We start from the raw sequence: 25,754 nt of genomic DNA on the forward strand, positions 1-25,754 counted from the left end.
TATGTGTAAAAGAACCACATCTTGCACACCTGCAACAAGCCAAACATTGTAATCAAACACGCTGTGATAAAATAAAAAATAAAAAAATTAAATTAAAAAAACGAACAAGAAGTAGTGAGACAAACTTAAGGGGCCTTCTCCTGGCACATTCCATTCTAAATTACAACCTAGAGCACGACTCCCATTGAGGCTCTGCTGCCCTAGTAACCAGATTTGGTAAGGGATAACTGCTGCCCCCTTGTGGCCGTTTCACACAACAGCACCTTTAATCCCAACGCTAATGGTCAGTTGATATTCAAAATCATTGCAGGCCTGTAAATGACACCTGCCCTGAAAACAAATCCTGGGGTCATATATCGACCAAAAAATTCAAAAGACGTCCATATTTCAAAACGACACTTTCAAGAGGCATATTTTGTTCTGCATATTTGTTCTGCACATTAGGGTTCTGCTTCTTTATCTTTCTTTCTTTCTTTGTTAAAAAAAAACGGGAATGGAAAAAGGCAACCCTCAGAATGGGAGAAAATATTTGCAAACGAATCCACAGACAAAGGTTTAATCTCCAATATATATAACAGCTCATGCAGCTTAATATTAAAAAGAAACAAACAACCCAATACAAAAATGGGCAGAAGATCTAAATAGACGTTTCTTCAAAGAAGACACAGAGATGGCCAAGACGCACATGAAAAGCTGCTCAACATCACTCATCATTAGAGAAATGCACATCAAAACTACAGTGAGGTATCACCTCACACCTGTTAGAATGGGCATCATCAGAAAATGTACAAACAACAAATGCTGGGGAGGGTGTGGACCAAAGGAACCTTCTTCCACTAATGGTGGGAATGTAAATTGATACAGTCACTATGGAGAACAGCATGGAGGTTCCTTAAAAAACTAAAAATAGAATTACCATAGGATCCAGCAATCCCACTTCTGGGCATATAGCCAGAGAAAACCATAAATCAAAAAGACACATTCACCACAATGTTCATTGCAACACTATTTACAATAGCCAGGTAATGGAAGCAACCTAAATGCCCACAGACAGACGAACGGATAATGATGTGGTCCATCTATAAAACGGAATATTACTCAGCCATAAAAAGGAACGAAACTGGGTCATCTGTGGAGACGTCGACGGATCTAGAGACTGTCATACAGAGTGAAGTAAGTCAGAAGGAGAAAAACAAATATTGTATATTAATGCATATATGTGGAACCTAGAAAGATGGTACAGATGACCCGGTTTGCAGGGCAGAAATAGAGACACAGAGGTAGAGAACAAACGTATGGACACCAAGAGGGGGGAAGCCATGGGTTGTTGGTGGTGGGATGAGTCGGGAGATTGGGATTGTCCTGTATACATGTATATGCATAAAATAGATAACTAATAATAATCCTGCTGAATAAAAAAATAAACTTAAATTTCAAAATTTTAAAAAATAAATAAAATTTTAAAATAAAACAGAAAAAAAGTTCTTCCCTTCACACAGATGTATTTATAGGAATGAATTATTTCCATGCTTATATCTATAAATACATAGAAGAGGAATAAAATCTCACTTGAACCAAAAAAGAAAAAAAAAACAGAACCCACCAGTTATACACAGGAAAACCCTATCAGGGCACTGGCTCCAGCGGCAAACAATTCTGAAGTTGGTCAGAGGTGGGGAATCATCTCCCATGCAGCCAGCAGCCCCCCCAACCCCCGCAAGGAGCGTCGTCATTGCAAAGCTGGGGGACCGTGCCGAGGCGTCTGTGAGTCAACGTGAGCCGAGCCCCAGGCCAGCTGCTGCTGAACTGTTCCCACCCTTCCCAGGTAAAACACCTGAATATGTCCAAGGACTTGAAAGCCTAGAGGAAGGGCCGTGGAGCCACAGCAGCGACAGCACGCAGGCCGACTTGGTGCCTGCAGGCCAGCCAGGATGGTCCTGGCCCCGGGCGCTCTTCTGGAAGCTTTCCATTTCCCTGCCTGAGATACTCCTCCTGTCCCGGCCCCCACTGCTTTTTTCCTTCCTCACCTCTGCCCGGGGAGAAATTCCAACGGAAGGTATGGGTGACACATCCTCTTCTTTAGCAGGTGGCAGCCCGGCAACTCCTGCAGAAAGTCCAGCAGAGCCCCACTCACACCGGGCCACCCACAGAGCCGTGGCCCCTCACTCCCTCCCACCAGCACAGCCCCGAGACTGCTGACGGGGCAGAGAATATGGCGTCAGGCACAGCAGCAGGGGCTCTTGCTGCCTGGAGCCGTGTTTATATGGACCTCAACCCAGGCACACCTGGGGAGGGCTGGCCGGCAGGGTCAGGCTGCCCAGGTCAGCCCATCCTCACCCCTCAGGGACTCCCATTGCAGAAAATGGACCTCGCTGAACCGGCCAGGTCCAAGGAACAGGTGTGGGCTCCTGAGAGTCTGGATAGACAAGGGGCTGCAGCTCCGGCTTGTTTTCTAATCCTTTTATCTGGCCCATGAGTGGGAGACAACTTCAAGAAGACCCTCTCCTAATGAGAGGAACCCAGGAGTCAGGGAGAGGAGGGGTGATGGGTGGAGACAGAGGCCTGGTGCCCCGGCTGCGGTGGAAGCCTCTGGAAGACCAGGCAGAGGGAGGCCGCACAGAGTGATGCCCAGGGTCACAGACCTGTCGGAGCTGCTGTTTGTTAGCTCAAGTCCTGCTCTGAGGTGCTCTGTGTCAGCTCTGAGTGACAGGTGATCTGGGCTGCTCTGCAATGAGGGCTACGTGCACGGTACCTGTGTGCCCAGCCCTGCCGGGGTACCTGCCCAGGGCAGCTCCGTATCCTGGGAGGGGCCTGACCACGAGAGCACCATGGGCTGCTGGGGAGGGGGGGCCTGCCCAGGTGAGCTCCATATCCTGGGATTGCCCTGACCACGAGAGCCCCGTGGGCTGCTGGGGACCTGGTAAACGATGTCGGGACAGTCAGTGAAGCCACCGAGGATATACATCCAGTAGTTCCTAATTCCTGCACCCTGCTGGTCATTCTACCATCCACCAGGACACGGTATTCTGTATGAGACTTCAGTGATGCTTTCTTCTGTATTGCATTGGTCCCCGAAAAGCTCTGCTGCCCTAGTAACCAGATTTGGGAATGGAGAAATGCTGCCGCCTTGTGGCCGTTTGCCACAACAGCAGCTTTAAACCCAGTGCTCATGGTCGCTAAATATCCACACTCATTGCAGCCTGTAAACGGCACCTGCCCTGAAAAACAACCCTGGGGTCGAAAATGGACCCAAAACTTCTAAAGAGGGAAACCATGCAAGAGGACAATTTCAAGAGGTTAATTGTACTCTCCGTTTTTTTCTGTTTTTCTGTACCAGAAATTTAAAACGGCCCCTCCGCCATGCCCCGGTACCCGAGGTCTCCGTTGCCCTGCCTGGGCGGGCGGCGGGGCGCTGCCGGGGCGGCCTGGCCGCGGGGATGGCGGTAAGGCGCAAGGACAAGCGAAGCTGGGCCTCAGGAGGCAGCCCGCGGTCCCCGCCCCCGTCTACGGCCATACCACCCTGAACGCGCCCGATCTCGTCTGATCTCGGAAGCTAAGCAGGGTCGGGCCTGGTTAGTACTTGGATGGGAGACCGCCTGGGAATACCGGGTGCTGTAGGCTTTTGGCCTCCCGCTGCGGCTCCGCCTTCTCCTTTAGTCGCCCGCGGCGGTGGCCGCCAGCTCCGACCCCGCCGGGCACCGCTGCAGGCCCCACCTCCTCCGCCCCCCCCACCACCACCACAAAGCGCCAGAGGGGTCGCTCCATGCGGCCCGAAGGCGGCCCTGGAAAGCAGCAGCACACCCGACGCTCCGGGAGTGGCTGGCCCGGACCCAGACTCCGCCACGGGCCCAGGGGCCGTCCGTGCGGCCCGCGAGCCCCTCCACCTGCACCTGGCCGGCCCCAACGGCGCCCAGCCCCGGCGCCGCCACCTGTCCGCCAGTGTGGCTCTCCGCAGCTCTCTCCGGATAAAGCTGGATAAAGGTCTGGACGCGAAGGAGGGGCAGTGATTCAGCCTATTGCTCTTAGTGCCCCTCCCCCACTCTCAGGAGCCCTTTGTGACAAGGCCACAGCTCTGTGATGCAGGCCTGGGGTTCTGCCATCAAGTGAACTCCCAGGGATCTGTTGCCTGAGGGCGGCAATGCAGTTCAGAAGACGGAGAATCTCTTTTCTTTGAAAAACACTGTTGCTATCTGGCTGAGATCCAGCCCAACTTCCTGGGTGATTGATATCATCCTTGGCTTCCTGTGTGGACTGGGGCTCTTCCTCACGTTACTCCCCTGCTTCCAGAGTAATCCATTCTTAGCACCACCTAGGAAACCTAGAAACATCAGGAAGCATCAAGTAGATCTGAAGGGGAGGAGCAGGAGTAGGAAGAAAAGTCGATCTTTGAAAGCTTGCAGAGATTGCCTGGAAGAACTGGAGGGGACTCACAACCTGGCTTCACCTCTGCGGAGCTGCCTGGGGAGGCTTCCTGGCAAGGGCAACTTTCATCAGCTCTCATGGCAAGACCCTCCTGGTGAGATGTGCAAAGCAGTGCCTGCTGGAGCCTGTGGAGGATACTGCTTGAAGGGTTGGGAACCCTGCAGGAACACCTCCTGTAGGGTTTCCTTCCTGGTTCAAGACACTCGAGAGGTGCTGGAAGCACATATTACAAGGTTTTGGGTAAAGCACGGGTGGACCCTACCCCTCAAGCTCCTCAAGCCCATCAATCTCTTGAAGTCGACAAAGTTCCAACCCTCCACCACCCTGCGGTTAGCCTCGTCCCCTTCAGCCACCTGTGTATCTGGGTCCCACTCAACAGTCACGTTTGCTGAGTTCCCGGAGAAACCTCCTCAGGCTCATTCAGGAGAGAAGGTGAGAACAGAAGAGTCCGTTCCTGCCCTGAAGAGGCCTCTCCTTGTCCCCTCCACTGTGTGTAAGGAAATCCAGAGTGCCCTGGGAGCGATTCCACCTGGTGACTACCATGGGCCCTCAAAGGCTTCTCTGACTGCACAGCAGGGCAGGCCACCTTCTCAGTCCCTCACACTCAGCCTTGTGGGCAGAACCTGGAAGAGTGAGACTGTGGAATGGGTCAAGAGGGACAGCCTAGAGCCAGGTCCAAGTTCAGCAATGGTCAGGAACGAGCCAAGAGAGGAGAGTGGTGGTCAGGCCTCAGGAGACCCCTGCCATAGGGTAACAGTGATAGAGGTGAACTTAGGATCCCAATCTTTGAGAGGTGAAGAGGCCAGGGAGGCTGTGGAGGCCAAGGAGTCTCCTGCTCTTCAACCACAGTCTAGTGTTATCTTGGAAACCAAAGTGTTGACAAAATCCCAAACCACAAATGTACCTATGAGGAGTTTAGAGGTGCCAGGGGCCAGTAAAAGTTTCCTACTACCTAGAATGTCTGTTTTCCAACCTCTAGGTGAGCCATGCCTTAACATGGAGGTTGCTAGTGAGTTTAACTCCAAAGTAAAGGTACAGTCAGACAACCAGCTTCAGGACTTTCCCAAACACAGGTTCCTTGCTGCAGACAACTTGGCTTCTCAGGTGCCTCAGTGCCATCCCCAGAGAGTCCCCACCAGAGACACGTTAGCTTCCCAGGAGACAAGTGGCCTTATGGAAGGCCAAAGGAGCAACCTAGGGCAGCAGGAGCCCCAAACTTCAAAACTCCAAGACTCATGGAAGAGCCAGAGCAAGATGATTGCCCCTACTTACAAAAGAGAGGACCGTAGGAGGCATAAACCAGGAGAGCACGAAGAGAGGTTTAAAGAACGAGGGACCCCTCAAGCTGGAAGTATGAGCCGCCCTGCCCAGGTCAGGGGCATAACAGACTCTATTGGGAGCAGATGTCTCCAGCTCATGCCAGAGAAGAAATAGAGCCCTCCAGAAAGCCTCTTCAGAAAAAGGATGAGGCTATTTTTAAAGTGGATTTTCCCCAATAAAAAAGTCAATGGTCGAGATGCTCTGCAAAGAAAAAAAAAAAAAAAGCCCATATCAGCCACTGCCCGGAGTCACGGATCAGTCAAATCAGGTCAATCTTGAAGAGTGAGACTGCTGAGGGTCAGGCACTCATGACAGCTGTTGGACAGATCGTAGAAGAAAAAAGAGCAATTCACCATGGACTTCATGCCACAGAGTTAAATGAGCACAGAGTGGAATTCCAAGTCCCAGTATGTGGGGGTTTCTGCTACCATAGGCTTACCTCCTACCCAGAGCAAGGGAGAATGATGGGTTCTACAGCCTGCAGTCATAAAGCCACCTCCAAGGGCCAGAGTTGTTCTGTCAGGGAAAGGGAAGTCCGACACCAACATAGTTTGAAAAGTGTAAGGTTTGACGATGAGCAGCTGGGCCTAAGGTGCCTCCCATCCTTGTCCCCCAGGAAGAGTGTGTTTCCAGTTAGTACCTGCCAGTATGGGCCAAGGATTCCAGGTGCCCCAGCCCGCCATCAACACTGTCCAAGGCATTGTCATCTTTGGGGAGGTGTCTTGCCTGGTCGACAGTAAAATCCTCCTTTAGTCTTCCCTTTAGTAGGAAAACATGTCTCCAAGTAAAAATTCAGTCCATGTAGAGGAAATGATTTTCTCATTAGCACATCCAAGATATTTAATGTTCCCCAATACATATATATATATATATTTTTTTCTAATAAAAGCATACTGTAATGGCAAAAAAAAAGAAATTTAAAACGGCATGGAAAAATGCTGAACATTAGGAATAATTAAAGCTATGCAAATCCAAATTACAAAAACCTATCCGCTCACACCAGTCAGAATGGCCATCAGCAAGAATTCTGCACAAAGTAAATGCTGAAGGGGTTTTAGAGAAATGCCTACCCTTGGTCCAAAGTGGGACATGGTAAGAGCCAGTAATGAAAACAAAAATGAGGTGCCTTGTAAAGGTAAATACTGAGCTACCATTCAATCAAGCATACCCACTGCTGGGCCTATCGCCTGAGGGGATGAGAATCAAAAAAACACAGGCTGGGCTTCACTGGTGGCGCAGTGGTTGAGAGCCCGCCTGCCAATGCAGGGGACACGCGTTCATGCTCCGGGTCGGGAAGATCCCACGTGCCGCGGAGCGGCTTGTCCCGTGAGCTAGGGCTGCTGGGCCTGCGCGTCCGGAGCCTGTGCTCTGCAATGGGAGGGTCCACCGCAGTTAGAGGCCCACGTACCGCAAAAAAAAAAAAAAAAACAAAAAACAAAAAACAAAAAAAACACAGGCTGGCAATCCTCCACTCCAGCAATATTTACCATAGCCAACACTTGGAAGCTACGAAAATGTCCATCAACAGAGGAATGCACAAAGAAGAAGTGGTCCCTGTACACAATGGAATATGACTCCAATAAAAAATCTATATAAATACAATTTATAAAACAAACATAATTAAGGAGACATCAGCTCTTGGGGGCACATTCCACTCTAATATTTAACCGAGGAACACCACTGCCCGGATGGTCTGTTTCCCTAGTTCCCAGGTTGGGAAAAGCAGAAATGCTGCCGCCCTCTGGCCATTACCTGCAACAGCAGCTTTAAGACCTGTGCTAAGGGTCACTTCATATGCAGCAGTACTGGTGGGCTGTAAATGAAACCTGCCCTCCAAACGTCTTGAGGGAGGTAATGGCCAAAATATTTCTAAATGTCACACACACTTCACGAAGACAATTTGAAGAGGTAAGCTGTACTCACAGTTGAAGAAAAGAAGGTCATGCCAGAAAGCTCAATTTCAAGGGATTATGAGACGCATGCAAATCCAGCCACAAAGTGGTATCGGCTCACACTAGTCAGAACACACATCAGCAAAAAAACTACAAACAAAAAATGCTGAAGGTGTTGTGGAGAAGTGCATACCCTCAACTTTAAGCGGGACGTAACCTGGTAAGAGCCACTAATGAGAACAGACTGGAGGTGCCTCTACAAGGTAAACATTCCGCTACCATATGATCCAGCAGGCCCACTCCTGGGCCTATAACCTAAGAAGACAGAATTGGAAAGACACAGGCAGGCAAATGTGCATTGCCGCAGCATTACAATAGCCATGACGTGGAAGCAACCAAAAAGCCCATCAACAGATGAGGGGACAAAGAAGAACTGGTACATGTACAGACAGAATATTAGCCAAGGAAGAAAAGGACACAATGCCATTTGCAGCACCGTAGATGAGTCTAGAGGTGATCACGTGACTTGTAGTAAGTCAGAAAGAGAAAGACATGTATCGTATGATATCACTTATAGGTGTTACCTAAAAATTGATACCAGTGAAGATATTTCCACAGAGAAGGGCAATCCCAGATTCATTAAACAAACTTATGGTTCACCAACGGAAAGGTGTGAGGATTGGATACATTACGAGATTGGGGTGAACAGACATATACAAACACAGGTGAAATATATAATCACCAAAGACCTACAGAATACCAAGAGAAGACTACTCAACATTCTGTCATAACGTACATGGGAAAAGGATCCCAGCAAGAACAGACATATGTATATGTGTAAAAGAACCACATCTTGCACACCTGCAACAAGCCAAACATTGTAATCAAACACGCTGTGATAAAATAAAAAATAAAAAAATTAAATTAAAAAAACGAACAAGAAGTAGTGAGACAAACTTAAGGGGCCTTCTCCTGGCACATTCCATTCTAAATTACAACCTAGAGCACGACTCCCATTGAGGCTCTGCTGCCCTAGTAACCAGATTTGGTAAGGGAGAACTGCTGCCCCCTTGTGGCCGTTTCACACAACAGCACCTTTAATCCCAACGCTAATGTCAGTTGATATTCAAAATCATTGCAGGCCTGTAAATGACACCTGCCCTGAAAACAAATCCTGGGGTCATATATCGACCAAAAAATTCAAAAGACGTCCATATTTCAAAACGACACTTTCAAGAGGCATATTTTGTTCTGCATATTTGTTCTGCACATTAGGGTTCTGCTTCTTTTTCTTTCTTTCTTTCTTTGTTAAAAAAAAACGGGAATGGAAAAAGGCAACCCTCAGAATGGGAGAAAATATTTGCAAACGAATCCACGGACAAAGGTTTAATCTCCAATATATATAACAGCTCATGCAGCTTAATATTAAAAAAAACAAACAACCCAATACAAAAATGGGCAGAAGATCTAAATAGACGTTTCTTCAAAGAAGACACAGAGATGGCCAAGACGCACATGAAAAGCTGCTCAACATCACTCATCATTAGAGAAATGCACATCAAAACTACAGTGAGGTATCACCTCACACCTGTTAGAATGGGCATCATCAGAAAATGTACAAACAACAAATGCTGGGGAGGGTGTGGACCAAAGGAACCTTCTTCCACTATTGGTGGGAATGTAAATTGATACAGTCACTATGGAGAACAGCATGGAGGTTCCTTAAAAAACTAAAAATAGAATTACCATAGGATCCAGCAATCCCACTTCTGGGCATATAGCCAGAGAAAACCATAAATCAAAAAGACACATTCACCACAATGTTCATTGCAGCACTATTTACAATAGCCAGGTAATGGAAGCAACCTAAATGCCCACAGACAGACGAACGGATAATGATGTGGTCCATCTATAAAACGGAATATTACTCAGCCATAAAAAGGAACGAAACTGGGTCATCTGTGGAGACGTCGACGGATCTAGAGACTGTCATACAGAGTGAAGTAAGTCAGAAGGAGAAAAACAAATATTGTATATTAATGCATATATGTGGAACCTAGAAAGATGGTACAGATGACCCGGTTTGCAGGGCAGAAATAGAGACACAGAGGTAGAGAACAAACGTATGGACACCAAGAGGGGGGAAGCCATGGGTTGTTGGTGGTGGGATGAGTCGGGAGATTGGGATTGTCCTGTATACATGTATATGCATAAAATAGATAACTAATAATAATCCTGCTGAATAAAAAAATAAACTTAAATTTCAAAATTTTAAAAAATAAATAAAATTTTAAAATAAAACGGAAAAAAAGTTCTTCCCTTCACACAGATGTATTTATAGGAATGAATTATTTCCATGCTTATATCTATAAATACATAGAAGAGGAATAAAATCTCACTTGAACCAAAAAAGAAAAAAAAAACAGAACCCACCAGTTATACACAGGAAAACCCTATCAGGGCACTGGCTCCAGCGGCAAACAATTCTGAAGTTGGTCAGAGGTGGGGAATCATCTCCCATGCAGCCAGCAGCCCCCCCAACCCCCGCAAGGAGCGTCGTCATTGCAAAGCTGGGGGACCGTGCCGAGGCGTCTGTGAGTCAACGTGAGCCGAGCCCCAGGCCAGCTGCTGCTGAACTGTTCCCACCCTTCCCAGGTAAAACACCTGAATATGTCCAAGGACTTGAAAGCCTAGAGGAAGGGCTGTGGAGCCACAGCAGCGACAGCACGCAGGCCGACTTGGTGCCTGCAGGCCAGCCAGGATGGTCCTGGCCCCGGGCGCTCTTCTGGAAGCTTTCCATTTCCCTGCCTGAGATACTCCTCCTGTCCCGGCCCCCACTGCTTTTTTCCTTCCTCACCTCTGCCCGGGGAGAAATTCCAACGGAAGGTATGGGTGACACATCCTCTTCTTTAGCAGGTGGCAGCCCGGCAACTCCTGCAGAAAGTCCAGCAGAGCCCCACTCACACCGGGCCACCCACAGAGCCGTGGCCCCTCACTCCCTCCCACCAGCACAGCCCCGAGACTGCTGACGGGGCAGAGAATATGGCGTCAGGCACAGCAGCAGGGGCTCTTGCTGCCTGGAGCCGTGTTTATATGGACCTCAACCCAGGCACACCTGGGGAGGGCTGGCCGGCAGGGTCAGGCTGCCCAGGTCAGCCCATCCTCACCCCTCAGGGACTCACATTGCAGAAAATGGACCTCGCTGAACCGGCCAGGTCCAAGGAACAGGTGTGGGCTCCTGAGAGTCTGGATAGACAAGGGGCTGCAGCTCCGGCTTGTTTTCTAATCCTTTTATCTGGCCCATGAGTGGGAGACAACTTCAAGAAGACCCTCTCCTAATGAGAGGAACCCAGGAGTCAGGGAGAGGAGGGGTGATGGGTGGAGACAGAGGCCTGGTGCCCCGGCTGCGGTGGAAGCCTCTGGAAGACCAGGCAGAGGGAGGCCGCACAGAGTGATGCCCAGGGTCACAGACCTGTCGGAGCTGCTGTTTGTTAGCTCAAGTCCTGCTCTGAGGTGCTCTGTGTCAGCTCTGAGTGACAGGTGATCTGGGCTGCTCTGCAATGAGGGCTACGTGCACGGTACCTGTGTGCCCAGCCCTGCCGGGGTACCTGCCCAGGGCAGCTCCGTATCCTGGGAGGGGCCTGACCACGAGAGCACCATGGGCTGCTGGGGAAGGGGGGCCTGCCCAGGTGAGCTCCATATCCTGGGATTGCCCTGACCACGAGAGCCCCGTGGGCTGCTGGGGACCTGGTAAACGATGTCGGGACAGTCAGTGAAGCCACCGAGGATATACATCCAGTAGTTCCTAATTCCTACACCCTGCTGGTTATTCTACCATCCACCAGGACACGGTATTCTGTATGAGACTTCAGTGATGCCTTCTTCTGTATTGCATTGGTCCCCGAAAAGCTCTGCTGCCCTAGTAACCAGATTTGGGAATGGAGAAATGCTGCCGCCTTGTGGCCGTTTGCCACAACAGCAGCTTTAAACCCAGTGCTCATGGTCGCTAAATATCCACACTCATTGCAGCCTGTAAACGGCACCTGCCCTGAAAAACAACCCTGGGGTCGAAAATGGACCCAAAACTTCTAAAGAGGGCAACCATGCAAGAGGACAATTTCAAGAGGTTAATTGTACTCTCCGTTTTTTTCTGTTTTTCTGTACCAGAAATTTAAAACGGCCCCTCCGCCACGCCCCGGTACCCGAGGCCTCCGTTGCCCTGCCTGGGCGGGCGGCGCGGCGCTGCCAGGGCGGGCTGGCCGCGGGGATGGCGGTAAGGCGCAAGGACAAGCGAAGCTGGGCCTCAAGAGGCAGCCCGCGGTCCCCGCCCCCGTCTACGGCCATACCACCCTGAACGCGCCCGATCTCGTCTGATCTCGGAAGCTAAGCAGGGTCGGGCCTGGTTAGTACTTGGATGGGAGACCGCCTGGGAATACCGGGTGCTGTAGGCTTTTGGCCTCCCGCTGCGGCTCCGCATTCTCCTTTAGTCGCCCGCGGCGGTGGCCGCCAGCTCCGCCCCCCGCCGGGCACCGCTGCAGGCCCCACCTCCTCCGCCCCCCCCACCACCACCACAAAGCGCCAGAGGGGTCGCTCCATGCGGCCCGAAGGCGGCCCTGGAAAGCAGCAGCACACCCGACGCTCCGGGAGTGGCTGGCCCGGACCCAGACTCCGCCACGGGCCCGGGGGCCGTCCGTGCGGCCCGCGAGCCCCTCCACCTGCACCTGGCCGGCCCCAACGGCGCCCAGCCCAGGCGCCGCCACCTGTCCGCCAGTGTGGCTCTCCGCAGCTCTCTCGGATAAAGCTGGATAAGGGTCTGGACGCGAAGGAGGGGCAGTGATTCAGCCTATTGCTCTTAGTGCCCCTCCCCCACACTCAGGAGCCCTTTGTGACAAGGCCACAGCTCTGTGATGCAGGCCTGGGGTTCTGCCATCAAGTGAACTCCCAGGGCTCTGTTGCCTGAGGGCGGCAATGCAGTTCAGAAGACGGAGAATCTCTTTTCTTTGAAAAACACTGTTGCTATCTGGCTGAGATCCAGCCCAACTTCCTGGGTGATTGATATCATCCTTGGCTTCCTGTGTGGACTGGGGCTCTTCCTCACGTTACTCCCCTGCTTCCAGAGTAATCCATTCTTAGCACCACCTAGGAAACCTAGAAACATCAGGAAGCATCAAGTAGAGCTGAAGGGGAGGAGCAGGAGTAGGAAGAAAAGTCGATCTTTGAAAGCTTGCAGAGATTGCCTGGAAGAACTGGAGGGGACTCACAACCTGGCTTCACCTCTGCGGAGCTGCCTGGGGAGGCTTCCTGGCAAGGGCAACTTTCATCAGCTCTCATGGCAAGACCCTCCTGGTGAGATGTGCAAAGCAGTGCCTGCTGGAGCCTGTGGAGGATACTGCTTGAAGGGTTGGGAACCCTGCAGGAACACCTCCTGTAGGGTTTCCTTCCTGGTTCAAGACACTCGAGAGGTGCTGGAAGCACATATTACAAGGTTTTGGGTAAAGCACGGGTGGACCCTACCCCTCAAGCTCCTCAAGCCCATCAATCTCTTGAAGTCAACAAAGTTCCAACCCGCCACCACCCTGCGGTTAGCCTCGTCCCCTTCAGCCACCTGTGTATCTGGGTCCCACTCAACAGTCACGTTTGCTGAGTTCCCGGAGAAACCTCCTCAGGCTCATTCAGGAGAGAAGGTGAGAACAGAAGAGTCCGTTCCTGCCCTGAAGAGGCCTCTCCTTGTCCCCTCCACTGTGTGTAAGGAAATCCAGAGTGCCCTGGGATCGATCCACCTGGTGACTACCATGGGCCCTCAAAGGCTTCTCTGACTGCACAGCAGGGCAGGCCACCTTCTCAGTCCCTCACACTCAGCCTTGTGGGCAGAACCTGGAAGAGTGAGACTGTGGAATGGGTCAAGAGGGACAGCCTAGAGCCAGGTCCAAGTTCAGCAATGGTCAGGAACGAGCCAAGAGAGGAGAGTGGTGGTCAGGCCTCAGGAGACACCTGCCATAGGGTAACAGTGATAGAGGTGAACTTAGGATCCCAATCTTTGAGAGGTGAAGAGGCCAGGGAGGCTGTGGAGGCCAAGGAGTCTCCTGCTCTTCAACCACAGTCTAGTGTTATCTTGGAAACCAAAGTGTTGACAAAATCCCAAACCACAAATGTACCTATGAGGAGTTTAGAGGTGCCAGGGGCCAGTAAAAGTTTCCTACTACCTAGAATGTCTGTTTTCCAACCTCTAGGTGAGCCATGCCTTAACATGGAGGTTGCTAGTGAGTTTAACTCCAAAGTACAGGTACAGTCAGACAACCAGCTTCAGGACTTTCCCAAACACAGGTTCCTTGCTGCAGACAAATTGGCTTCTCAGGTGCCTCAGTGCCATCCCCAGAGAGTCCCCACCAGAGACACGTTAGCTTCCCAGGAGCCAAGTGGCCTTATGGAAGGCCAAAGGAGCAACCTAGGGCAGCAGGAGCCCAAAACTTCAAAACTCCAAGACTCATGGAAGAGCCAGAGCAAGATGATTGCCCCTACTTACAAAAGAGAGGACCGTAGGAGGCATAAACCAGGAGAGCACGAAGAGAGGTTTAAAGAACGAGGGACCCCTCAAGCTGGAAGTATGAGCCGCCCTGCCCAGGTCAGGGGCATAACAGACTCTATTGGGAGCAGATGTCTCCAGCTCATGCCAGAGAAGAAATATAGCCCTCCAGAAAGCCTCTTCAGAAAAAGGATGAGGCTATTTTTAAAGTGGATTTTCCCCAATAAAAAAGTCAATGGTCGAGATGCTCTGCAAAGAAAAAAAAAAAAAAAGCCCATATCAGCCACTGCCCGGAGTCACGGATCAGTCAAATCAGATCAGTCTTGAAGAGTGAGACTGCTGAGGGTCAGGCACTCATGACAGCTGTTGGACAGATCGTAGAAGAAAAAAGAGCAATTCACCATGGACTTCATGCCACAGAGTTAAATGAGCACAGAGTGGAATTCCAAGTCCCAGTATGTGGGGGTTTCTGCTACCATAGGCTTACCTCCTACCCAGAGCAAGGGAGAATGATGGGTTCTACAGCCTGCAGTCATAAAGCCACCTCCAAGGGCCAGAGTTGTTCTGTCAGGGAAAGGGAAGTCCGACACCAACATAGTTTGAAAAGTGTAAGGTTTGACGATGAGCAGCTGGGCCTAAGGTGCCTCCCATCCTTGTCCCCCAGGAAGAGTGTGTTTCCAGTTAGTACCTGCCAGTATGGGCCAAGGATTCCAGGTGCCCCAGCCCGCCATCAACACTGTCCAAGGCATTGTCATCTTTGGGGAGGTGTCTTGCCTGGTCGACAGTAAAATCCTTCTTTAGTCTTCCCTTTAGTAGGAAAACATGTCTCCAAGTAAAAATTCAGTCCATGTAGAGAAAATGATTTTCTCATTAGCACATCCAAGATATTTAATGTTCCCCAATACATATATATATATTTTTTTTTTCTAATAAAAGCATAGTGTAATGGCAAAAAAAAAGAAATTTAAAACGGCATGGAAAAATGCTGAACATTAGGAATAATTAAAGCTATGCAAATCCAAATTACAAAAACCTATCCGCTCACACCAGTCAGAATGGCCATCAGCAAGAATTCTGCACAAAGTAAATGCTGAAGGGGTTTTAGAGAAATGCCTACCCTTGGTCCAAAGTGGGACATGGTAAGAGCCAGTAATGAAAACAAAAATGAGGTGCCTTGTAAAGGTAAATACTGAGCTACCATTCAATCAAGCATACCCACTGCTGGGCCTATCGCCTGAGGGGATGAGAATCAAAAAAACACAGGCTGGGCTTCACTGGTGGCGCAGTGGTTGAGAGCCCGCCTGCCAATGCAGGGGACACGCGTTCATGCTCCGGGTCGGGAAGATCCCACGTGCCGCGGAGCGGCTTGTCCCATGAGCTAGGGCTGCTGGGCCTGCGCGTCCGGAGCCTGTGCTCTGCAATGGGAGGGTCCACCGCAGTGAGAGGCCCACGTACCGCAAAAAAAAAAAAAAAAAAAAAAAACAAAAAACAAAAAACAAAAAAAAAAACACAGGCTAGCAATCCTCCACTCCAGCAATATTTACCATAGCCAACACTTGGAAGCTACGAAAATGTCCATCAACAGAGGAATGCACAAAGAAGAAGTGGTCCCTGTACACAATGGAATATGACTCCAATAAAAAATCTATATAAATACAATTTATAAAACAAACATAATTAAGGAGACATCAGCTCTTGGGGGCACATTCCACTCTAATATTTAACCGAGGAACACCACTGCCCGGATGGTCTGTTTCCCTAGTTCCCAGGTTGGGAAAAGCAGAAATGCTGCCGCCCTCTGGCCATTACCTGCAACAGCAGCTTTAAGACCTGTGCTAAGGGTCACTTCATATGCAGCAGTACTGGTGGGCTGTAAATGAAACCTGCCCTCCAAACGTCTTGAGGGAGGTAATGGCCAAAATATTTCTAAATGTCACACACACTTCACGAAGACAATTTGAAGAGGTAAGCTGTACTCACAGTTGAAGAAAAGAAGGACATGCCAGAAAGCTCAATTTCAAGGGATTATGAGACGCATGCAAATCCAGCCACAAAGTGGTATCGGCTCACACTAGTCAGAACACACATCAGCAAAAAAACTACAAACAAAAAATGCTGAAGGTGTTGTGGAGAAGTGCATACCCTCAACTTTAAGCGGGACGTAACCTGGTAAGAGCCACTAATGAGAACAGACTGGAGGTGCCTCTACAAGGTAAACATTCCGCTACCATATGATCCAGCAGGCCCACTCCTGGGCCTATAACCTAAGAAGACAGAATTGGAAAGACACAGGCAGGCAAATGTGCATTGCCGCAGCATTACAATAGCCATGACGTGGAAGCAACCAAAAAGCCCATCAACAGATGAGGGGACAAAGAAGAACTGGTACATGTACAGACAGAATATTAGCCAAGGAAGAAAAGGACACAATGCCATTTGCAGCACCGTAGATGAGTCTAGAGGTGATCACGTGACTTGTAGTAAGTCAGAAAGAGAAAGACACGTATCGTATGATATCACTTATAGGTGTTACCTAAAAATTGATACCAGTGAAGATATTTCCACAGAGAAGGGCAATCCCAGATTCATTAAACAAACTTATGGTTCACCAACGGAAAGGTGTGAGGATTGGATACATTACGAGATTGGGGTGAACAGACATATACAAACACAGGTGAAATATATAATCACCAAAGACCTACAGAATACCAAGAGAAGACTACTCAACATTCTGTCATAACGTACATGGGAAAAGGATCCCAGCAAGAACAGACATATGTATATGTGTAAAAGAACCACATCTTGCACACCTGCAACAAGCCAAACATTGTAATCAAACACGCTGTGATAAAATAAAAAATAAAAAAATTAAATTAAAAAAACGAACAAGAAGTAGTGAGACAAACTTAAGGGGCCTTCTCCTGGCACATTCCATTCTAAATTACAACCTAGAGCACGACTCCCATTGAGGCTCTGCTGCCCTAGTAACCAGATTTGGTAAGGGAGAACTGCTGCCCCCTTGTGGCCGTTTCACACAACAGCACCTTTAATCCCAACGCTAATGTCAGTTGATATTCAAAATCATTGCAGGCCTGTAAATGACACCTGCCCTGAAAACAAATCCTGGGGTCATATATCGACCAAAAAATTCAAAAGACGTCCATATTTCAAAACGACACTTTCAAGAGGCATATTTTGTTCTGCATATTTGTTCTGCACATTAGGGTTCTGCTTCTTTATCTTTCTTTCTTTCTTTGTTAAAAAAAAACGGGAATGGAAAAAGGCAACCCTCAGAATGGGAGAAAATATTTGCAAACGAATCCACGGACAAAGGTTTAATCTCCAATATATATAACAGCTCATGCAGCTTAATATTAAAAAAAAACAAACAACCCAATACAAAAATGGGCAGAAGATCTAAATAGACGTTTCTTCAAAGAAGACACAGAGATGGCCAAGACGCACATGAAAAGCTGCTCAACATCACTCATCATTAGAGAAATGCACATCAAAACTACAGTGAGGTATCACCTCACACCTGTTAGAATGGGCATCATCAGAAAATGTACAAACAACAAATGCTGGGGAGGGTGTGGACCAAAGGAACCTTCTTCCACTATTGGTGGGAATGTAAATTGATACAGTCACTATGGAGAACAGCATGGAGGTTCCTTAAAAAACTAAAAATAGAATTACCATAGGATCCAGCAATCCCACTTCTGGGCATATAGCCAGAGAAAACCATAAATCAAAAAGACACATTCACCACAATGTTCATTGCAGCACTATTTACAATAGCCAGGTAATGGAAGCAACCTAAATGCCCACAGACAGACGAACGGATAATGATGTGGTCCATCTATAAAACGGAATATTACTCAGCCATAAAAAGGAACGAAACTGGGTCATCTGTGGAGACGTCGACGGATCTAGAGACTGTCATACAGAGTGAAGTAAGTCAGAAGGAGAAAAACAAATATTGTATATTAATGCATATATGTGGAACCTAGAAAGATGGTACAGATGACCCGGTTTGCAGGGCAGAAATAGAGACACAGAGGTAGAGAACAAACGTATGGACACCAAGAGGGGGGAAGCCATGGGTTGTTGGTGGTGGGATGAGTCGGGAGATTGGGATTGTCCTGTATACATGTATATGCATAAAATAGATAACTAATAATAATCCTGCTGAATAAAAAAATAAACTTAAATTTCAAAATTTTAAAAAATAAATAAAATTTTAAAATAAAACGGAAAAAAAGTTCTTCCCTTCACACAGATGTATTTATAGGAATGAATTATTTCCATGCTTATATCTATAAATACATAGAAGAGGAATAAAATCTCACTTGAACCAAAAAAGAAAAAAAAAACAGAACCCACCAGTTATACACAGGAAAACCCTATCAGGGCACTGGCTCCAGCGGCAAACAATTCTGAAGTTGGTCAGAGGTGGGGAATCATCTCCCATGCAGCCAGCAGCCCCCCCAACCCCCGCAAGGAGCGTCGTCATTGCAAAGCTGGGGGACCGTGCCGAGGCGTCTGTGAGTCAACGTGAGCCGAGCCCCAGGCCAGCTGCTGCTGAACTGTTCCCACCCTTCCCAGGTAAAACACCTGAATATGTCCAAGGACTTGAAAGCCTAGAGGAAGGGCCGTGGAGCCACAGCAGCGACAGCACGCAGGCCGACTTGGTGCCTGCAGGCCAGCCAGGATGGTCCTGGCCCCGGGCGCTCTTCTGGAAGCTTTCCATTTCCCTGCCTGAGATACTCCTCCTGTCCCGGCCCCCACTGCTTTTTTCCTTCCTCACCTCTGGCCCCCACTGCTTTTTTCCTTCCTCACCTCTGCCCGGGGAGAAATTCCAACGGAAGGTATGGGTGACACATCCTCTTCTTTAGCAGGTGGCAGCCCGGCAACTCCTGCAGAAAGTCCAGCAGAGCCCCACTCACACCGGGCCACCCACAGAGCCGTGGCCCCTCACTCCCTCCCACCAGCACAGCCCCGAGACTGCTGACGGGGCAGAGAATATGGCGTCAGGCACAGCTGCAGGGGCTCTTGCTGCCTGGAGCCGTGTTTATATGGACCTCAACCCAGGCACACCTGGGGAGGGCTGGCCGGCAGGGTCAGGCTGCCCAGGTCAGCCCATCCTCACCCCTCAAGGACTCACATTGCAGAAAATGGACCTCGCTGAACCGGCCAGGTCCAAGGAACAGGTGTGGGCTCCTGAGAGTCTGGATAGACAAGGGGCTGCAGCTCCGGCTTGTTTTCTAATCCTTTTATCTGGCCCATGAGTGGGAGACAACTTCAAGAAGACCCTCTCCTAATGAGAGGAACCCAGGAGTCAGGGAGAGGAGGGGTGATGGGTGGAGACAGAGGCCTGGTGCCCCGGCTGCGGTGGAAGCCTCTGGAAGACCAGGCAGAGGGAGGCCGCACAGAGTGATGCCCAGGGTCACAGACCTGTCGGAGCTGCTGTTTGTTAGCTCAAGTCCTGCTCTGAGGTGCTCTGTGTCAGCTCTGAGTGACAGGTGATCTGGGCTGCTCTGCAATGAGGGCTACGTGCACGGTAACTGTGTGCCCAGCCCTGCCGGGGTACCTGCCCAGGGCAGCTCCGTATCCTGGGAGGGGCCTGACCACGAGAGCACCATGGGCTGCTGGGGAGGGGGGGCCTGCCCAGGTGAGCTCCATATCCTGGGATTGCCCTGACCACGAGAGCCCCGTGGGCTGCTGGGGACCTGGTAAACGATGTCGGGACAGTCAGTGAAGCCACCGAGGATATACCTCCAGTAGTTCCTAATTCCTGCACCCTGCTGGTCATTCTACCATCCACCAGGACACGGTATTCTGTATGAGACTTCAGTGATGCTTTCTTCTGTATTGCATTGGTCCCCGAAAAGCTCTGCTGCCCTAGTAACCAGATTTGGGAATGGAGAAATGCTGCCGCCTTGTGGCCGTTTGCCACAACAGCAGCTTTAAACCCAGTGCTCATGGTCGCTAAATATCCACACTCATTGCAGCCTGTAAACGGCACCTGCCCTGAAAAACAACCCTGGGGTCGAAAATGGACCCAAAACTTCTAAAGAGGGCAACCATGCAAGAGGACAATTTCAAGAGGTTAATTGCACTCTCCGTTTTTTTCTGTTTTTCTGTACCAGAAATTTAAAACGGCCACTCCGCCACGCCGCGGTACCCGAGGCCTCCGTTGCCCTGCCTGGGCGGGCGGCGGGGCGCTGCCGGGGCGGGCTGGCCGCGGGGATGGCGGTAAGGCGCAAGGACAAGCGAAGCTGGGCCTCAAGAGGCAGCCCGCGGTCCCCGCCCCCGTCTACGGCCATACCACCCTGAACGCGCCCGATCTCGTCTGATCTCGGAAGCTAAGCAGGGTCGGGCCTGGTTAGTACTTGGATGGGAGACCGCCTGGGAATACCGGGTGCTGTAGGCTTTTGGCCTCCCGCTGCGGCTCCGCCTTCTCCTTTAGTCGCCCGCGGCGGTGGCCGCCAGCTCCGCCCCCCGCCGGGCACCGCTGCAGGCCCCACCTCCTCCGCCCCCACCACCACCACCACAAAGCGCCAGAGGGGTCGCTCCATGCGGCCCAAAGGCGGCCCTGGAAAGCAGCAGCACACCCGACGCTCCAGGGGTGGCTGGCCCGGACCCAGACTCCGCCACGGGCCCAGCGGCCGTCCGTGCGGCCCGCGAGCCCCTCCACCTGCACCTGGCCGGCCCCAACGGCGCCCAGCCCCGGCGCCGCCACCTGTCCGCCAGTGTGGCTCTCCGCAGCTCTCTCCGGATAAAGCTGGATAAAGGTCTGGACGCGAAGGAGGGGCAGTGATTCAGCCTATTGCTCTTAGTGCCCCTCCCCCACTCTCAGGAGCCCTTTGTGACAAGGCCACAGCTCTGTGATGCAGGCCTGGGGTTCTGCCATCAAGTGAACTCCCAGGGCTCTGTTGCCTGAGGGCGGCAATGCAGTTCAGAAGACGGAGAATCTCTTTTCTTTGAAAAACACTGTTGCTATCTGGCTGAGATCCAGCCCAACTTCCTGGGTGATTGATATCATCCTTGGCTTCCTGTGTGGACTGGGGCTCTTCCTCACGTTACTCCCCTGCTTCCAGAGTAATCCATTCTTAGCACCACCTAGGAAACCTAGAAACATCAGGAAGCATCAAGTAGAGCTGAAGGGGAGGAGCAGGAGTAGGAAGAAAAGTCGATCTTTGAAAGCTTGCAGAGATTGCCTGGAAGAACTGGAGGGGACTCACAACCTGGCTTCACCTCTGCGGAGCTGCCTGGGGAGGCTTCCTGGCAAGGGCCACTTTCAACAGCTCTCATGGCAAGACCCTCCTGGTGAGATGTGCAAAGCAGTGCCTGCTGGAGCCTGTGGAGGATACTGCTTGAAGGGTTGGGAACCCTGCAGGAACACCTCCTGTAGGGTTTCCTTCCTGGTTCAAGACACTCGAGAGGTGCTGGAAGCACATATTACGAGGTTTTGGGTAAAGCACGGGTGGACCCTACCCCTCAAGGTCCTCAAGCCCATCAATCTCTTGAAGTCGACAAAGTTCCAACCCTCCACCACCCTGCGGTTAGCCTCGTCCCCTTCAGCCACCTGTGTATCTGGGTCCCACTCAACAGTCACGTTTGCTGAGTTCCCGGAGAAACCTCCTCAGGCTCATTCAGGAGAGAAGGTGAGAACAGAAGAGTCCGTTCCTGCCCTGAAGAGGCCTCTCCTTGTCCCCTCCACTGTGTGTAAGGAAATCCAGAGTGCCCTGGGAGCGATTCCACCTGGTGACTACCATGGGCCCTCAAAGGCTTCTCTGACTGCACAGCAGGGCAGGCCACCTTCTCAGTCCCTCACACTCAGCCTTGTGGGCAGAACCTGGAAGAGTGAGACTGTGGAATGGGTCAAGAGGGACAGCCTAGAGCCAGGTCCAAGTTCAGCAATGGTCAGGAACGAGCCAAGAGAGGAGAGTGGTGGTCAGGCCTCAGGAGACCCCTGCCATAGGGTAACAGTGATAGAGGTGAACTTAGGATCCCAATCTTTGAGAGGTGAAGAGGCCAGGGAGGCTGTGGAGTCCAAGGAGTCTCCTGCTCTTCAACCACAGTCTAGTGTTATCTTGGAAACCAAAGTGTTGACAAAATCCCAAACCACAAATGTACCTATGAGGAGTTTAGAGGTGCCAGGGGCCAGTAAAAGTTTCCTACTACCTAGAATGTCTGTTTTCCAACCTCTAGGTGAGCCATGCCTTAACATGGAGGTTGCTAGTGAGTTTAACTCCAAAGTAAAGGTACAGTCAGACAACCAGCTTCAGGACTTTCCCAAACACAGGTTCCTTGCTGCAGACAACTTGGCTTCTCAGGTGCCTCAGTGCCATCCCCAGAGAGTCCCCACCAGAGACACGTTAGCTTCCCAGGAGACAAGTGGCCTTATGGAAGGCCAAAGGAGCAACCTAGGGCAGCAGGAGCCCCAAACTTCAAAACTCCAAGACTCATGGAAGAGCCAGAGCAAGATGATTGCCCCTACTTACAAAAGAGAGGACCGTAGGAGGCATAAACCAGGAGAGCACGAAGAGAGGTTTAAAGAACGAGGGACCCCTCAAGCTGGAAGTATGAGCCGCCCTGCCCAGGTCAGGGGCATAACAGACTCTATTGGGAGCAGATGTCTCCAGCTCATGCCAGAGAAGAAATAGAGCCCTCCAGAAAGCCTCTTCAGAAAAAGGATGAGGCTATTTTTAAAGTGGATTTTCCCCAATAAAAAAGTCAATGGTCGAGATGCTCTGCAAAGAAAAAAAAAAAAAAAGCCCATATCAGCCACTGCCCGGAGTCACGGATCAGTCAAATCAGGTCAATCTTGAAGAGTGAGACTGCTGAGGGTCAGGCACTCATGACAGCTGTTGGACAGATCGTAGAAGAAAAAAGAGCAATTCACCATGGACTTCATGCCACAGAGTTAAATGAGCACAGAGTGGAATTCCAAGTCCCAGTATGTGGGGGTTTCTGCTACCATAGGCTTACCTCCTACCCAGAGCAAGGGAGAATGATGGGTTCTACAGCCTGCAGTCATAAAGCCACCTCCAAGGGCCAGAGTTGTTCTGTCAGGGAAAGGGAAGTCCGACACCAACATAGTTTGAAAAGTGTAAGGTTTGACGATGAGCAGCTGGGCCTAAGGTGCCTCCCATCCTTGTCCCCCAGGAAGAGTGTGTTTCCAGTTAGTACCTGCCAGTATGGGCCAAGGATTCCAGGTGCCCCAGCCCGCCATCAACACTGTCCAAGGCATTGTCATCTTTGGGGAGGTGTCTTGCCTGGTCGACAGTAAAATCCTTCTTTAGTCTTCCCTTTAGTAGGAAAACATGTCTCCAAGTAAAAATTCAGTCCATGTAGAGAAAATGATTTTCTCATTAGCACATCCAAGATATTTAATGTTCCCCAATACATATATATATATTTTTTTTTCTAATAAAAGCATAGTGTAATGGCAAAAAAAAAGAAATTTAAAACGGCATGGAAAAATGCTGAACATTAGGAATAATTAAAGCTATGCAAATCCAAATTACAAAAACCTATCCGCTCACACCAGTCAGAATGGCCATCAGCAAGAATTCTGCACAAAGTAAATGCTGAAGGGGTTTTAGAGAAATGCCTATCCTTGGTCCAAAGTGGGACATGGTAAGAGCCAGTAATGAAAACAAAAATGAGGTGCCTTGTAAAGGTAAATACTGAGCTACCATTCAATCAAGCATACCCACTGCTGGGCCTATCGCCTGAGGGGATGAGAATCAAAAAAACACAGGCTGGGCTTCACTGGTGGCGCAGTGGTTGAGAGCCCGCCTGCCAATGCAGGGGACACGCGTTCATGCTCCGGGTCGGGAAGATCCCACGTGCCGCGGAGCGGCTTGTCCCGTGAGCTAGGGCTGCTGGGCCTGCGCGTCCGGAGCCTGTGCTCTGCAATGGGAGGGTCCACCGCAGTGAGAGGCCCACGTACCGCAAAAAAAAAAAAAAAAAAAAAAAAAAAAAAAAAAAAAAAAAAAAAATACACAGGCTAGCAATCCTCCACTCCAGCAATATTTACCATAGCCAACACTTGGAAGCTACGAAAATGTCCATCAACAGAGGAATGCACAAAGAAGAAGTGGTCCCTGTACACAATGGAATATGACTCCAATAAAAAATCTATATAAATACAATTTATAAAACAAACATAATTAAGGAGACATCAGCTCTTGGGGGCACATTCCACTCTAATATTTAACCGAGGAACACCACTGCCCGGATGGTCTGTTTCCCTAGTTCCCAGGTTGGGAAAAGCAGAAATGCTGCCGCCCTCTGGCCATTACCTGCAACAGCAGCTTTAAGACCTGTGCTAAGGGTCACTTCATATGCAGCAGTACTGGTGGGCTGTAAATGAAACCTGCCCTCCAAACGTCTTGAGGGAGGTAATGGCCAAAATATTTCTAAATGTCACACACACTTCACGAAGACAATTTGAAGAGGTAAGCTGTACTCACAGTTGAAGAAAAGAAGGACATGCCAGAAAGCTCAATTTCAAGGGATTATGAGACGCATGCAAATCCAGCCACAAAGTGGTATCGGCTCACACTAGTCAGAACACACATCAGCAAAAAAACTACAAACAAAAAATGCTGAAGGTGTTGTGGAGAAGTGCATACCCTCAACTTTAAGCGGGACGTAACCTGGTAAGAGCCACTAATGAGAACAGACTGGAGGTGCCTCTACAAGGTAAACATTCCGCTACCATATGATCCAGCAGGCCCACTCCTGGGCCTATAACCTAAGAAGACAGAATTGGAAAGACACAGGCAGGCAAATGTGCATTGCCACAGCATTACAATAGCCATGACGTGGAAGCAACCAAAAAGCCCATCAACAGATGAGGGGACAAAGAAGAACTGGTACATGTACAGACAGAATATTAGCCAAGGAAGAAAAGGACACAATGCCATTTGCAGCACCGTAGATGAGTCTAGAGGTGATCACGTGACTTGTAGTAAGTCAGAAAGAGAAAGACATGTATCGTATGATATCACTTATAGGTGTTACCTAAAAATTGATACCAGTGAAGATATTTCCACAGAGAAGGGCAATCCCAGATTCATTAAACAAACTTATGGTTCACCAACGGAAAGGTGTGAGGATTGGATACATTACGAGATTGGGGTGAACAGACATATACAAACACAGGTGAAATATATAATCACCAAAGACCTACAGAATACCAAGAGAAGACTACTCAACATTCTGTCATAACGTACATGGGAAAAGGATCCCAGCAAGAACAGACATATGTATATGTGTAAAAGAACCACATCTTGCACACCTGCAACAAGCCAAACATTGTAATCAAACACGCTGTGATAAAATAAAAAATAAAAAAATTAAATTAAAAAAACGAACAAGAAGTAGTGAGACAAACTTAAGGGGCCTTCTCCTGGCACATTCCATTCTAAATTACAACCTAGAGCACGACTCCCATTGAGGCTCTGCTGCCCTAGTAACCAGATTTGGTAAGGGAGAACTGCTGCCCCCTTGTGGCCGTTTCACACAACAGCACCTTTAATCCCAACGCTAATGTCAGTTGATATTCAAAATCATTGCAGGCC

The sequence above is a fragment of the Mesoplodon mirus genome, assembly GCF_964341445.2.
Source record: "Mesoplodon mirus genome assembly, chromosome: 1".
NCBI classification, from domain to species: domain Eukaryota; kingdom Metazoa; phylum Chordata; class Mammalia; order Artiodactyla; family Ziphiidae; genus Mesoplodon; species Mesoplodon mirus.